Source organism: Peromyscus eremicus, chromosome 11 (assembly GCF_949786415.1).
Source record: "Peromyscus eremicus chromosome 11, PerEre_H2_v1, whole genome shotgun sequence".
NCBI lineage: Eukaryota > Metazoa > Chordata > Mammalia > Rodentia > Cricetidae > Peromyscus > Peromyscus eremicus.
Window position 1 is genome coordinate 67,594,644 of NC_081427.1, and position 16,441 is coordinate 67,611,084.

A 16,441-nucleotide genomic window follows, 5' to 3' on the forward strand; every position below is an offset into this window, starting at 1 on the left:
GTTGTATAACAAAAGCAGAGTTACTGCCTAATAAAACTCCACTAATAATTAATGTCGACATAATACACTGTCTCTTTGGCAGCATTTGACACAGTGGATTCTCCTATTTATTTTGAAGAAAGAATAAATATAATTTCTTACAATAAGTATGAAAATATGCGAGGTTCCACATAAGTCACTATATAAATGTAAAATCTGTCTAATTTATAAGGCTCGAGTTACAATAGAATATAGAATAGAGTTGGATTGTGAGACAAGAAAGTTTGAAATCACACTTTTGACAACTATTCAGACACAGCCCACTTGGCCAAGCATGCAGAGAACCATCAGCATGGAAAATGTTCAGGTCCATCATCTTTATTTCAGGCCAGTGGAGTCTTTATACATTTTCTCCTTCTGGTGGTCCATAAATGAGTTTTCCATTGCTTATAGTGTCAATGTGCATTCTTCCAACTGGATCAGAAGCTTCTTAAAGGTAATAATGACATCTTCTTTTGAATTTGCTGACATGGAAGAAACATGCCTGCCACCCAGCACAATTCCTGAGCAGACTGTGTTCTATTTCAGATTCGGTAGAGGAGGAAGTTCATTTTAACAAGTGTCACTTCTGATGCCCATTGTAAAAGCTCCTATAAAGCAGGTTAGTTTAAAGTATAAGGTATTTGTTCTAAAATTTTTTTCAATTCTTTTTTTATTTAAATTTTTTATTTTACATACCAACCACTGTTCCCCCTCCTTCCTCTTCTCTTGTCCCCTCCCTTACTCCCCCATCCCATCCCCCATTCACTCCTCATGCGAGTAAGGCCTACCTTGGGTAGTCAACACTGACTGGTATACCAAGTTGGGGCAGGACTTAAAACCCCCTGGGTCAAGGCTGAGCAAGGCATCCCACCATAGGGAATGGGCCTAAAAAGCCAGTTCATGGACCTGGGGATAAGTCCTGGTCCCATTGCCAAGGGCTCCACAAACAGATCAAGCCACACAAATTCACTAACTTATCCCTACAAATTCAGTTAAACATCTAAAGCAAAGTTTTAGAAGTATTTTTATACAGAGGTTTATGTATATTATCTGCACTGTGTATATACATTATCTTACCTAATTTGTACAAATTGGTAAGGTAAGTGTTACACTTGATCTACTTTACACATAAAAAATTTCAAATATCTGCTAGGTTAGGAGATTTGCCCACAAACACATATCTATTAATTAATAAAAGAGAATTTAAACTCAGAATCAAATTCTAGAATCAAAGCTTTAAAATCTGTTAGGATATGAATCTACCAGAAAAGTGTATTGTTATTCTAATACGGATGATGATATGGCTTCCCTCAAATGATTGTTAAATTATATTATACAGACAAACTAATTGTTTTTCCACAGCATGAGTGAAGAAGGGCATAGGTGAATATTTCTGTTGTAAATATAGATGATTGGAATTTTGCATATATTCATGAGAAAATTTCTGAACTTCAAAATGTTTATTTTTCATTTGATTCTTTATCTTAGTCCTTAATTGAATTTTCTTCTTTTAAAAATAGCTCCATTTATAAATCTGAATAAAGTGCTAAATAACTCAAATGGGTTTCCCTGGAAATAACCTAGGCATGCTTACACTTCTTAAAATTAAAACAAAAGAATATTATAGTAACACTTACCTGAAGATTACCAGTGTGTTGGCAGACAATAATTGTTAACATAATAATTAATTCATTTATATCTCTGGGATTAAGGAAAATAAGGTATGTAGAAACTTAGGACAGTGTCAAATGTGAAAATAAAATAATAAAAATTATTAATAAGCTTTTCTATTTAAATTTTCTATTATTAAGATTAGTTTTCACTAAATTATCTAAGAAGTCGGTTCAAAACCCCCACCCCAGATGAAGAACAGACGGTAATTTAAAGTTGGAAATGAAAAATCTCTATCCTGTTATTAATAAAAGCAACAGAAGAGCAAATCATTTTGTCGGTTTTCTAGTAGTGGTCAGCATAACAGCATGTCTCCATCTTTTACGTACAGTTTGATAATTTAAGAAACTACGAACACACACTCTCCAGAAGAGTTGGCCCACCCCGAAGGCTGAGATGGCCCTGGAGGCAGAGTGGGAAGGGTCACTGGAGACATTCATTCCAGAACACTCTGCCATTAGTCCTCCGTACTCTCTGGAAGTTAGAAACCAAACTCCAGTTTACCACAGAAGTGTCCGATCATTTTCAGGACACTCTTTTATCTGACAAGAATATCCAAGCCAAGGAACCCTGCTCCAGACGCTGTTAATACCTGCACCTCAAAATCCACAGTGTAGTATCTCGCTGACAGGTCTGTCCCTCTCACAAGCTGAGGACAGGAGCTGCAAGGGCCTTTCAGACTCCTGTGTGTTCTATGACACGTTACTGACCACCTCCAAGTCTCTGCTCTATAGGAATACTCTGAAAAGTTCCTTAGCATGTACGCATTGTATAGAGTGCTAGGTTCATACAAACGGTTTCTTCAAGGGTGTCAGGTACTCTGACCATACTCACCCCACACCCTGCCTTTCTTCTCCAGCCTCTTCTCCTTTCTTACTGGTCTCCTTCTTGACCCTAGTGTCACCCCTGTTTTCTAAATACTTTAAGACGGTCACAGCCTGAGTGTGGAGGTCAGAGGACAGATCATGTGGTTCTCAACTTCCGCCGTATAATGGAATTGAGTCGCATCCATTTTCCAGCAAATAACATAATTTTACTTTTTAGGGCTGACTATATCTCCATTGCTTACATATGCCATCTTCTCTTTATCCATTCCTCTGGTGATAGGCATGTAGTTTGGCTGCATGTCTTGGTTAATGGGCATATTGCTGGAATGAGCATGAGTATGCACATGTTTCTGTGATTTGATGGTTTAGGGTGTTTATCCAGAAGAAGTATATCTGGGTCATATGGTAGCTTATTTTTAAGGTGTGTGTGTGTGTGTGTGTGTGTGTGTGTGTGTGTGTGTGTGTGCGTGCTACAGAGAGAGAGAGAGAGAGAGAGAGAGAGAGAGAGAGAGAGAGAGAGAGAGAGAAAGACAGAGAGACAGACAGAGACTACTGATTTCCATAATGACAGAACCTATTTGCATTTCTACTAGTAGTGTATAAAGACTGTCTTTATCCTGCATCATTGTGAACATTTGTCTTTATTTGTTTGCTTTGTGATACCCACTATGGCTGTGTTGAAATGGAACCCAATGTGTACTATCTTGAAGTTACCGCCCATTTCTTCAGCTGCTTTTTCTCATTTTCAGATTTTCCTGTCCTAAAACTCCATCTGAAACCTCCTCTCTATTCTTAAGTTACTGTAAGTTCTTAACAGCAACATCACTTTTGGAAGTATCAATTAACTTTCCGAGACTGTGAGGTTTAAGGGATAATTTACTGAGGGAAATTATATACTGTGCTGTGTATAGTCGGAACATTTTAAATGTGTTTCATGGGTGATTCTGATGCTGACCAAAGGTTAGAGGATGCTGATGACATCATCTATCACCCGTGTCTTACTTGCTTTTCTGTTGTTGGAAAGAAGCGCCATGACCAAGGCAACTTGTAAAACAAAGCATTTCATTGGGAGATGGCTCAGTTTCCAACGGTGAGTCCGTGACCATCATGGAGGGGAGCATGGAAGCAGGCAGGCAGGCATGGCGTTGACATGTTGAGACAACAGCTGCCTTGCAGAGAAAGAGAGAGGCAGACAGACAGAGAGAGAGGGAGGCTGACAGACAGAGACAGAGAATGTGTGTGTCTGGAAATGGCACACACCTTTTCCTTCTCAAAACAGTTCCACCAACTTGTATTCAACTCTAAGAGCCAATTCTCATCCACACCACCACAACCAGTTCCAAATCTTTGAGGATGATTATTTAAAGCCCCCTTGTGTATAAGACTCTACACTACCTGAGCCTTTCCAGCCCCCTCTCTTGAATTCCTTCCTCTCAGAAACTGGTGATGGAGACATTTCCAGCAGCATTTCCCTTTGACTCAGCCTTCCTAGTAACTCTTCATTCTTTTTGAAATAACTTCCCTCTCTAGGCTCCTTGGCCAGGTGCATCCAATTCCTCCTTAAATTGCAGCCTAAATGTCAACTCCTCCCTTGATCACCGAGGTCTGGGATTGGTGGCCCTCCCATGAGTTCCCATAGCACTCTGAATGTCGCCTGTCATTGTACTTACCATGCCTTATCATACCTGCTTGATATTTGTTTCTGTCCTCCATAAGATATTTCCATTTCCGTGTCCTGACACACATTTAAAAGGTGCTTCATAAAAGCAATTTGATGAATGAATCAGTGATTGAATGGCTCACAGAGGGATGCTTCCTGACCAGAGCTCTTCCTTTGGCTTTCATATAAACTGGACATGTAAAAAACTAAATGCATTATCTTTACCTAGCAAAACAGTTTCTTCCTTTTCATTTCTTCTCCTCAGTGCAACACATAAAAATTTGCCCAATTTATAAGGCCAGTCAGTTGAGGATTACCCAAGACTGCCCTATCTCCCTTATCCCCATATCCAATCTGTCATGTTGCACATTTCCAATTGCCTAGCTCAGGAGAGTTTTTCAAAGCGTGATTATTGAGGTTTGATTCAAGGGAGTATTTCAAGTATACATGTTTACCTTATCTCTTTATAAAGACCATTGTGGGGGGAATAGTAAATAAGTACAAAGGGAAGAACTCATAAAAGTACCAAGAACAGGGAGTCAGAGAGTCTGATGGCTTTCTGGAACTTGAGAAGCAGGTGGAAACTTTCATATTAATAAGCAAAAAGAGTGGAACCCTCCATGTTTTCAGATGGAGACTGATCGCATAAAGACTAGCATGTTCCTATTTGTCCAGCCAGAGAGACTCAAGAAGCAAAGCCCCAGACAGGGGGTGGGAACAGGCAGATGACGGAAGACTGTGTTACCAATCTCGGCAGATTTTAAGGATAAACTGGGGTTCTCCTTAAACACATCCGGGCTCAATGAGTGTGACAGTAAAACCCCACCCCCAAAAATCTGGATTTTAAACAAGGATCACGTGTGGTTTTTCTGGTGAAGCAGTTTCGGCAGCAGTGGAACACGGAAGGCTCTTTGTATAGAAGCACACACAGATCCACATGGCACACAGGATTAGCATGAAACTCCCAGCCTTGGTTTAAAATCAATGGTTGCCTTCTAAAGAAATCTTGAAACCTAACTAACAAGCACAGTGAGATCTCAGATCAAGACTGTCATCACACGGACATTTAAGAATGGCAATTTTCTGCCTGAACATTAATAATTCATAATGACTCCTGCCTAGATTTGTGCTCCAGCCATATACACAAAGGTGCCTATAAGTTGTTCCTAAGTCCCCAATATCCTAGTCTATGTTTAGTAACAGATTGGCAGGTGTGGGAAAGGGTTATGGCTCAGTGGATGCTTACCGTGAAAGTATGAGGAGAATGGATGTAAATGCAGGTAGGTAATTATGCTTGCCTGCAATTCTAGCCTCAGAAGGTAGAGATCTAGGATCCTAGAGCACACTGGCTGGGAAGATAAGTCATATCCGTGAGTGCTGAGTTTGATTGCAAAACCAGATCTCTGTGAGTAAGGTAGAAGAGCAATGAAGGATGAATCTAGACATCAACCTCAGGTAACTTATATGCACACCTGTGTGCCCACAAATATGCAAAGTATACACACATATGCACAACACAGAAATACAGAGGCACAAAATGAAAAATAAATGAGGGGAGAATGATAAGAAACAAATGGAATCAAATATCCAGAACTGAAGAATAAGAAAGGCATCTTATAAAAGTCTTGGAGAGAGTAGGGATACAAGGGACATACCTGTCCTAGTTAGGGTTTCTATTGCTGTGAAGAGACACCATGACCAGGACAACTCTTACAAAGGAAAACATTTCATTAGGGTAGCTCTCTTGCACTTAACAGGTTTAGTCCATTATCTTCATGTTGGGACATGGTGGTGTGCAGGCAGACATGGTGCTGAGAGTCCTACATCTTGCAGGTAACAAGAAGTGGTCTGAGACACTGGGCAGTATCTTGAGCATATATGAGACCTCAAAGCCCACCTCCACAGTGACACACTTCCTCCAACAAGACCACACCTATTCCAACAGGGCCACACCTCCTAATAGTACACTCCCTTTGGGGACCATTTCCTTTCAAACCACTACATTCCACTGCCTGGCCCCTAAAGGCTTGTAGCCATGTCATAATGCAAAAATGCACTCAGACCAACTTCAAAAGTTCCCATAGTTTCTCACATTCTCTACAGTGTTTTAAAGTCCAAAGTTCAAAGTCTTTTCTGAGATTCATGCAATCTCTTAACTATAATCTCCTGTAAAATCAAAAGCAAAAAGTGTATCAGATACTTCCAACATATGCACAGGATATATATTATCATTCCAAAACATAGGGAATGGAGCATAGTGAGGAAATACTGGACTAAAACAAGATAGAAAACTAGCTGGGCAAACTCTGCATCTCCATGTCTAATGTCAAAACACTCTTCAGATCTCCAACTCCTTTCAGCTTTGTTGACTGCAGCACACTTCTTTCTCTTGGTCTGGTTCTACTCCGTGTTAGCAGCTTTTCTCAGCAGTTGTCCCATGGCTCTGACATCTCCAACATTTTGGGGCACCAAGGTAATCCAGGCTTCAACTTAACATCTTCAAACAATAGCCTCTCGAGGCTCCATTCAGGGAAAGCCCTGACACATGTCTGGCCTTAGCAGCTTTCCTTAGTCTCTGAGGCAAATTCCATAGGCCCCTTCTTATATCTTTACTGCAAAAGCCAGAACCACATGGCCAAAGCTGCCAATTCTGCTGCTTGCTGAGACTGGAACATGGCCCCCTCATTGAATTACAGTTTCACTAGCTTTCTGTCTTTCACTGCCTAAGCTTGGATGTCTGAAACTGGATCTGTGTTTCTCTTTTAGACAGCATACTGTCAGCAGTTGAGGCAAGGGCAGTTTTTTGCCCAGTGGCTAACTTTTGCCACAAAGAAAGTAAACTCCATATGGAGTTTTTTCAGTGCCCATCATTTTCTCTGAAGTAGACTGATGCTGCCAGAAGCAGACATGTCTCATTGTTATAAAAAAAAAAGAACTCTATGTTATTAAAACATATTCAATGCCATATTCTGTAGATCTCATTCCATTAGTCAACGTGTCTGTTTTCATGCCAATAACATATTGATCTTGGTGGAATGTCTTTGAGTTTCTCTCCATTTAAGTTGATGTTGGGTATGTGCTTGCTGTAAAATGCCTTTATTATGTTTAGGTATTTAGGCACTAGGTTCTTTTGGTGAAGAATGTGTCTGCCTTTTGCCTTTGTTCAAAGAATCTGTCAGAGTCTAAAGTGAAGAGTTTTGGATTAATCCCATGGGCAGAGGAAATCTCAAAACAGCCTAGTATAGACTCTGTTCTGTGGTTATTAGCAATAACTCTAATGAAGATTTATATTGAAAATGCGCAAGCTGAGCAGGGTAAATTACAAAATGTCAAACTTAAGGAGAAAAAGAACATCAGGAAGTGGAATGGTTGTAATAGGTAACTGACCAAAATCAAGAACAAGAAAAGGTTGCCCACTTTCTCCGTATCTATTCAACACAGAACCTGAAGTGTTAGCTCAAGCAGTAACACAACTGATGGAGATCAAAGGGATACAAACTGGAAAAGAAGTCAAAGTATCTTTATTTGCAGATGATGTGATAGTATACATAAATGTCCCTAAAATATCATCAGAGAAATCCTACAGCTGATAAACACTTTCAGCAAAGTAGTTGGATGATACAAGATTAACTCACAAAATTCAGTAGTTTTCCAATATACAAATGACAAATGATCTGATAAAGAAATCAGGAAAACAACAACCTTAGCAACAGCCACAAGTAATATATAAAAATTGGAGTAACTCTAACCAAGCAAGAGAAAGATCTGCATGATAAGGACTTCAGGTCTTTGAAGAAAGAAATTGATGAAGACATCAGAAGATGGAAACATCTCCCATGCTTATGGATTTGTAGAATTAACATAGTAAACATGGTCATCCTAGCAAAAACAATGTACAAATCCAATGCAATTCCCATCAAAATTCTAACACAATTTTTCACAGACTTTGAAAGGACAATTCTCAACTTCATATGAAAAAACAAAAACACAAAAAAGCTAAAACAATCCTGAACAATAATGAACTGCTGGGGGTCTCACCGTTTCCAATTTCAAGTTGTATCACAAAGCTCCAGTAACAGAAACAGCATGTTATTGACATGAAATAGACATGCTGGAATCAAGTTGAAGACCCAGACATAAATCCACCTGATGTTTGATAAAGAAGCCAGAAATACACACTGGAAAAAAGATGGCATCTTTAACAAACAGTGCTGGTCAAACTCAAGGTCTGCATGTAGAAGAACCCAAATAAATCCATACTTATCATCTTGTACAAAACTCAATTCAAAATGGATCGAAGACCTCAACATAAAACCAGATACACTGAACCTCACACAAAAGACACTGGGGATTAGCCTTGAATGCATTGGCACATGGGAAGACTTTCTGAACAGAACACCATTAGCACAGGCACTAAGATGCACAATTAATAAATGGGACCTCATGAAACCGAAAAGCTTCTGTAAGGCAAAGCACACTGTCAGCAGGACAAAGCAGCAGCCTACAGAGTGGGAAAAGATTTTTATCAACTCCACATCTGATAGAAGACTAATATCCAAAATATATAAAGAACTCAAGAAACTAGACATCAAAAACCCAAACTGTTCAGTTTTAAAGTAGAATACAGTACTAACAGAGTATTCTCGCTAGAGGAAACTCAAATGGGTGAGAAACCCTTAATGAAATATTCGACTTCCTTAGCCAAGGAAATGCAAATCAAAACCAGTTTGAGATTCCACCTTACACCTGTCAGAATGGTTAAGTTTAATAAATTCAGTTATAGTTCATGCTGGTGTGGAGGATGTAGAGCAAGGGAAACACTCCTCCATTACTAGTGAGAGTGCAAACTCATACAGCCACTTTGGGAATTAATATAGCAGTTCCTCAGAAAGGTAGGAGTCCATCTACCTTAAGATCCAGCTACACCACTCTTGGGTATATACCCAAAGGATGCTTCATGCTACCACAAGGACACTTAACCATATTCATTGCTGCTCTATTCATAATTATTAGGAAAGAAAACTCACTAAAAGAATAGGAGAATTGTCGCAGGGTCCTGGAAGGCTGAGATACTGTCCCACACTGTTCTGCTGCCTGAGTCAGTCTGCACCATCCAAGCCTGTGTGGGAGAGAAGAAAGCCCATTCTATGTGCCTCTCCAATCTTAAGGGTAGCTCTGAGGCCACGCTGGTACTTCAAGGTCATAGGTAGAACAGTTACCTGCTACATCTCTAGGGGCTGGTGCTTCAAGGTCATAGACTGAATAGATATCTACTACATCTCCCCCTTTTGTCTAAATAAGAGAGTTTTAACCTAATACAAAACTATATACAATAGGAACAATTATCAAGTATTGTCCAGGAGAGGGGAAAGGTAAAAACATAAACAAAATAGAAATATAACCAACAAGAACAACATCAAGCAAGAAACACACATTAAATGTTCAGAAATGTCCAGACCATAGATTAATGGCATGTTACAGATATTACTTCAATAGTTGTCCTATCCTAAAGAATCTAACTTCAGTATCTAAAATGTTCTCAGCTAAGATATGAGAGGATTGTAACTATAACTATCTAGTCTTCAACCCCATCAAAAACCTGAGAAGGAAAATAGTGTTACCTGAGAAAACAGGAAGTGAGAGCAAGCAATTTCCAAAAAAAAAAAAAAAAAAAAAATTGCAAGAATTGACAGAGACAGCTGGCAACCCGGACAGTCACCTAAAGATTCTCAGTACCATTGGGGCATCCATTATTGGCTACAGGCCTAGAATATCTGACAGACCATTTTTAGAAGCAAGAATTTTGAAAGACTGTCTTACCCTGTCTTGGCAGAGTTTAGCAGTCGCTTTTCCTTGTATCCTGCTCGTCTGGAAAGGACAGCGTGCATACTGTCAGCGGTCAAGGCAAGGGAAGTTCTTTGCCCAGCAGGCCAAGAAGAAGACAAACTTCCATACAGAGTGTCTTTGAATTGAAGCCCAACATTCTTTTGGGAGTAGATCGGTGTTGCCAGGAGCAATCATGTCTCATGGCAACAGAATTCTAAGTTACCAAAACATTTAAATGCCATATTTTTCTAGGGAAATGAAGTGTTTGAAAATTATCTATCTATCTGACAAATGTTTCTGTAAATCTGGAAAACCTAATTAACATAACTATAGATATGACAAGCATGGGTGACTATAGTTCTGTAAGTCTTATCTACCTGAATAACCTAAGGACTAAGGCTTCAGATTATCAATGTAAACAGTCTGTAAACAGATGTACAGTATAAGGACAATGACCTCAAAATTGTGACAATATACAAAATATCTTAAATGAAGGTAGAAATATATAGTGCAATATGACAACAACGTCCTTAATATATATCAATATACAAAATATCCTAAACAGACATAGAACATACAGACTGTATGACAATTATAATTTTACATTTGTATCAATATGCAAAATATTTCAAATAGGAGTAGGAACATGTGTACAATATGACAATTATAGTTATGAATTTGTATCAAAATATAAATTATCTTAAATAGGAATAGAAAAATAGTTTACATTTGTATCAATATACAAGAATCCATATCAGTATAAATTATCTAAGTTTGCTAAAATTAGTTTACTAGTAGATACAATAATCTACCTTAATATTCTATAACTTAATATCCTAGCCTATTTATTCTCCCTTTTTTCTTTTCTGAAAGAGAATCCTGAGTTTAAATTTTATTGTTCTACCCCAACCCTATTACAACTTATCCATAACCCTGAGAAAATAAAACCTTTTTAGGAGAGGGGGCATCATTTTCTTAAAATCAGTTCCTGAGGGTGGTATCTCATGGGATCCTGTAAGAAAGCTAAATGGTTAAGTCTCAAAAGGACTAGCTTTAAAGTTTATAGCCAGTCTCAGAGTAATGGGTAAGGTTATCTGAAGTTTTGACTAGATGTGCAATATGATGGACAATCTCATCTTGGAATTATCCTGAAGAGTTTGCAGTCCAAAGCTGATCATTAAGTGGTGGTGTTTTTTCGTTCAATGGCATGGTTATGGACATGGTAGAGTCATTGTTGTGGGGCCCCATCTTCCTTCTGGAGACTTCAGAGATTGCTAATAGGAATATTTATTTTTCACTGTGGAAAATTTGAACATTATTAATATCAAAATGGAGAGTTTGAGATTTTTAGGATGATGTAACACGTGAGGAAGGATTCCCAGGAATCAAGAATAAACATGGAGAGTAATAGAATCTTGACAACAATGGTCCCTAGATTATTTGTTTTCTTCTGTCCCACACCAGTTGTCTCTTCTGATATGAGACAGAATCCCCTATTTTTTTCTTTTAGCAACATGCTTGGGTTTAGAGAAGGAAAGAGCCACATTTCAACTCAAAAGCCAGCTTGATTTATAATTAAATCAGAACCACAACTTTTCTAGTTAAAAAAGATATTGATGTTAGGCAGTGAGATATTACCCTGTAGAGTATATTGGTAGCAACAGGTCCTTCCCTTCTGCCGTAGACGTCTGGGTATCCAAGGCCTTTTGAAGGTGGTCTTAATGAAGTGTCTAAATAATGAAAAAGATGGAGCCCCAACTGGCCGTCCCTTGTCACCAAATGAAGCTTCCAGTACAGGGACTGGGTTACATTCAACTGAGTTGTTGGCCAAAGGCATCCTATGGAAATCCCCCAAACAACCCAGGCTGTTGCCAAGACAATAGGTCACTCTTCACAAACTGACAGAAAAGCCCCATTGCTGAAGACAGCACATATACAGTCACTGAACATATAGAGGTCAAGCTGTTGCCTATATAGAACTCCATACTCTAGTGTCTTTGGTACAGGAAGGTGTTCTGCAGGCTACCAAAATAAAAATGTAAACAGCAGCACAACCACAAACCCTTTGCTCTACACTCTGTCCTGCCTGTCAAACATGCTCATGCAACGGTGGCACAAACCTTGAGGGAGTAACCAACCATTTCTGATTTGCTCCACAATATAGAACCCATACCCAACGCTGCTTGGGTGACCAAGAGCCAGAGACCTAAGGTAAAACTAAATACTACTGGCCTAAAAAAAAAAAGTAACAATGAAATGATCCCTAATGATATTCTGCTGTCATCGTAGACTGGTGCCTTATTCAGCCATCATCAGAGAGGCTTTCTCCTGCAGCAGATGGGAACAAACACAGACGCACAGCCAGACATTACACAGAGAAAAAGACCTTGAGGCACACAGCTCTAAATGAGATATCACCATCAAATCCCTCCCTTCAGAGCTCAGAGAACCTCATGGAGGAGAAGGCATGAAGAGTGGAAGCCAGAGTGTACTGGAGTATTCCAGGAGAACAAGGGCCACTAAGTCAACTCACAGAGACTGGAGCATCAAGCATGGCCCTACACGGGTCTGCACCAAGTCCTCTGCACAGATATTATAGCTTTCAGTTTTATGCTTTTATGGGACTCTTGAATGTGTGAAGAAATGAGTCTCTGAGTCTTGTGCCTTCTTTGGGGGGTTCTTTTCCTTCTCTTGGTCTTATCCAACTTCGATGTGATAGGCTTTTGTTTTATCTCATTATATTTTATTTTGTTAAGATTTGTTATCATTTAGAAGCCTGTTCTTTTCTGTCATGAGAGACAAAAAGGGAGTGGATCCAGATGAGAGAGGAGTTGGGGAGGAACTGGAAAGAGTAGAGAGAGAGGAAACTGTAATCAGGTTATATTGTGTGAGAAAAGAATCTACTTTTAATAAACTGGAGGAGGAGGAGAAAGGCATCTTATTGCTGCAAGTGTTGAAGGCAGAAATGTCCTGCCATGAGCAGAGGCTGGAGATTCCAGAAAGGGGCATCTGGCATTCCCTTATCTTTTACCCTGAGGAGCACCCCTTTCCAGGAAACCATGCTGAGGACATGACTGAAACTGAGAGGCACCTCCACATCGGGGATGATTGACCAGTTCACCACCCACCCCTCTTCCCCAGTCCGGTAAAACCTTACTAACTCCAAGGCCGTGAGGGATGCTTTTCCTGCTTCAGGCTTCCTAAGAGACTCTGCCCTGCTCTTCACCTTCTCAGCTTTCAGAGACAGCCCACAATCCTTAGGTCTAGAAGACTTGGTCACGTGACCTTAACTTCTTGATTCTCTTGTCACTTCTCTATTGTGACTCATCGTTGTCATTACTCTCTTCCAAAGACCCTGGAGTTTACACTACCTCCGTAAACCAGGATAACCCCTTGTCTTAGGCTTTCTATCGCTGTGAAGAGACACCCTGACCATGGCAGCTCTTATAAAGGAAAACATTCATTTGGGGTGCCTGGCTTACAGTTCAGAGGCTCGGTCCATTACCTCCATTACCATCATGGTGGGGAGCCTGGCGACATGCAGGCAGACATGGTGCTGGCTACATCTTGATCAGAAAGCAACAGGAAGTAGACTGTGGCACTGGGTGTGACTTGAGCATACATGAGAACTCAAAGCCCACCCCGACAATGACACACTTCCTCCAACAAGGCCATACCTACAACAAAGCCACACCTCCTAATAGTACCACTCCCTATGAGATTATGGGACCAATTACATTCAAACTACCACACCTCTTTCTCAAAAACAATGTGTCACATCCACAGCAACATATCCACAGGTTTTAGAGGTTGGGATGTAGATTTGGCATTATCCACCCCACCAGACCCCAATTTAACATGCTGCTTCTCATGATAGGCTTTATTTTGAAAATTAACATGATTATTGTATATTTTACTGAACTTTTTTTTATTCTGCTCTACAAAATAGCTCACTCTACAACATCACTCCTTATTCTACCATTAGTTCAATCTTCAGTCGTCCTTGCTATGACAAAACATTAGTGAACTCTTCTGGTCTCCATCCTTCCCCAAGGGTTACTGAAATGGATTTTCAAAAGAAGCAACCCAATCTGTTCCTGCCAGATAGAAAAGAAAATATCCTCATGGCCTTTGTAATGAATTATAAACCCACTCATACTTGGCCTTAGCTACTGGAATCCTCACTCATCGTCTTCCAGTTCCCCAAATGAATTCTCAAAGGCGGTGATGTGAGCCCCTTGCAGGTTTCCGAGTGTGCTGTGCACAACCGCTTCTCCCGCACGCTCTCTGCCTGAAGGACTCATCCCCTTTCTCCAACTGACCTACTTCTGTGGATCCCTCAAGACTCAGTCCATTCATACTTTATATCTTCTCCAGTGCCTAACCTGACCATGTTCCTATGGTCTGCATTTCTGCCCTGCAGAATTCTACAGGATGTATTTTTAAAAAATCTGCAAATGCTTCGTTCAAGACCCTGTATTCTAAGGTGGTCTGCTCATCAGTGTCCATTCCCAGTTATTCTTTCAGGTATCAGCAATGTCTCCTTTTCATAGATGTTGTTAGAGACCTGGCACAAATTTATCCCTCAAAAGATTTTTGTGGTTTTTTATTAATAAATAAGCTATAATCTGATTTGGTTTGTTTCCCATTTATTCATTCATTCATTCATTCATTTATTTTTATATATAAGGCATCTTTTATTCTTTTGTTTTGCTTTTTTTCCCCTCTTATTTAGCTGCTTTGGCTACTCACTCTTTAAAGCTCTCCTGAGTGTTTTTCCAGGTACTTTCACATATGTGATATATGTGTGTGAGTTGTGTACACACGTGTGTGCAGTGTGTGGTGCGTATGTGCAGAGGTCTAGGGAACTAGTTGCCTGTCCTCCATGGTTCTCTGTCTTATTTTTTTTTTGGGGGGGGGGGCAGGATCTTTTGCTACCTATGAAATGCATGGTTTCCTGACAAGGCTGTCAGCCTGTCCTGTAAGCCTCAGCAGTCTTGCTGTCTCTGCCTCGCTCAGTGCTAGGTTCACACACCTGTAAAAGGCCTTCCCTGTCTTTTACATGGGAGCTGGCTTTCAAACTCCCATCCTCATGCTTGGGTAGCAAGTGCTTTTAACCACTGAGCCATTTCTCCAGCCCCTAGCATCTATATTTTTTAAAGCTCATCATATTTTTCCAATTAGCAGTTCAAACTATAAACACAGGAAAAGAAGCCAAATCCTATGACTTTGTTCAATCATTACTTTTTATACAGCATAATGCTATTTCATAGGTGATCTACACTATTGTACGGTGTAACTGGGGTTGACATTGGCTAATTCTTACTATCATGCCTTGGAGGAAGTATGAGTAAAATACTGTATTTAGTTTTGCTGATCTAATTAATATTTGCTGGTGACTTTTAAGGAGTAGGGTGTGCTGTGGGATGGTCTGTATGTCAAGTGTGTTGCTGATTGGTCAGTAAATAAATCACTGATTGGCCATTGGCTAGGCAGGAAGTATAGGCGGGACAAGGAGAAGAATTCTGGGAAGTGGAAGGCTGAGATAGAGACACTGCCAGCCGCCACCATGACAAACCGCATGGGAAGATCCCGGTAAGCCACGAGCCATGTGGCAAGGTATAGATTAATGGAAATGGATTAATTTAAGATATAAGAACAGTTAGCAAGAAGCCTGCCACGGCCATACAGTTTGTAACTAATATGTCTCTGTGTTTACTTGATCGGGTCTGAGTGGCTGTGGGACTGGCGGGTGAGAGAGATTTGCCCTGACCGTGGGCCAGGCAGGAAATCTCTAGCTACAGGATGTTCTGTACTTTCAGACACACAGCAGAGGGGTTCCCTGTGAAATCCAACCCGCATGTCACCATTGAAGTGTCCAAAGAGAGCTTCTGACCTGTTAACACCTGTGTCTTCATTTATAAGGGTGCATACCGATGGAAGCTAAGTTGATCACTTAAAATATTAGATCCTGGAGACCAAATGATAAATGTGTCCCTATGTTACTGTCACAGAGGCTGCTTGGTAAGAAATGCATACCTCACAAGGACACTGTGAGAGTTAAAACATTGGTTACATCCCTCTTGGAAATATAAGTAGCACTCATAAAGAATATGAGCAATCACGTGCTTCCTGTGACTTATACTTTACCATAATTTATACTTTACCTTAGGTGTAATTGTTAGGGTTTTTATTTATTTATTTATTAGTTAGTTTGGGTTTTTTTGGGTGGTGACACTCATTTATTCTTCCCTAGGGCCATAAAACCACAAGAATTTTTCACAAAAATCATCTTTAAAATATATATTTAGCCTCTTATTGACCCCTTAAACTAGCTCTTTACTACTGCAGGGCATTATAAATTGTTCTAAATTTGTTTTGGAAGCCGTGGGTACATTTCCCCTTCTGCATCCATTCATAACCCCCATTAACTTCC

At 39.9% G+C, this 16,441-nt stretch overlaps 1 long non-coding RNA gene across 1 annotated transcript; it reads right to left on the minus strand.

Moving 5' to 3' along the window:
• Positions 1–341: 341 nt before the first annotated feature.
• On the minus strand, positions 342–6,459 carry LOC131921649 (uncharacterized). Its single transcript, XR_009382049.1, has 2 exons — positions 4,190–6,459; positions 342–629 (listed from the first exon to the last, which is right to left on the minus strand). It is a non-coding gene; the product is annotated as an uncharacterized LOC131921649 (long non-coding RNA).
• Positions 6,460–16,441: the final 9,982 nt, after the last annotated feature.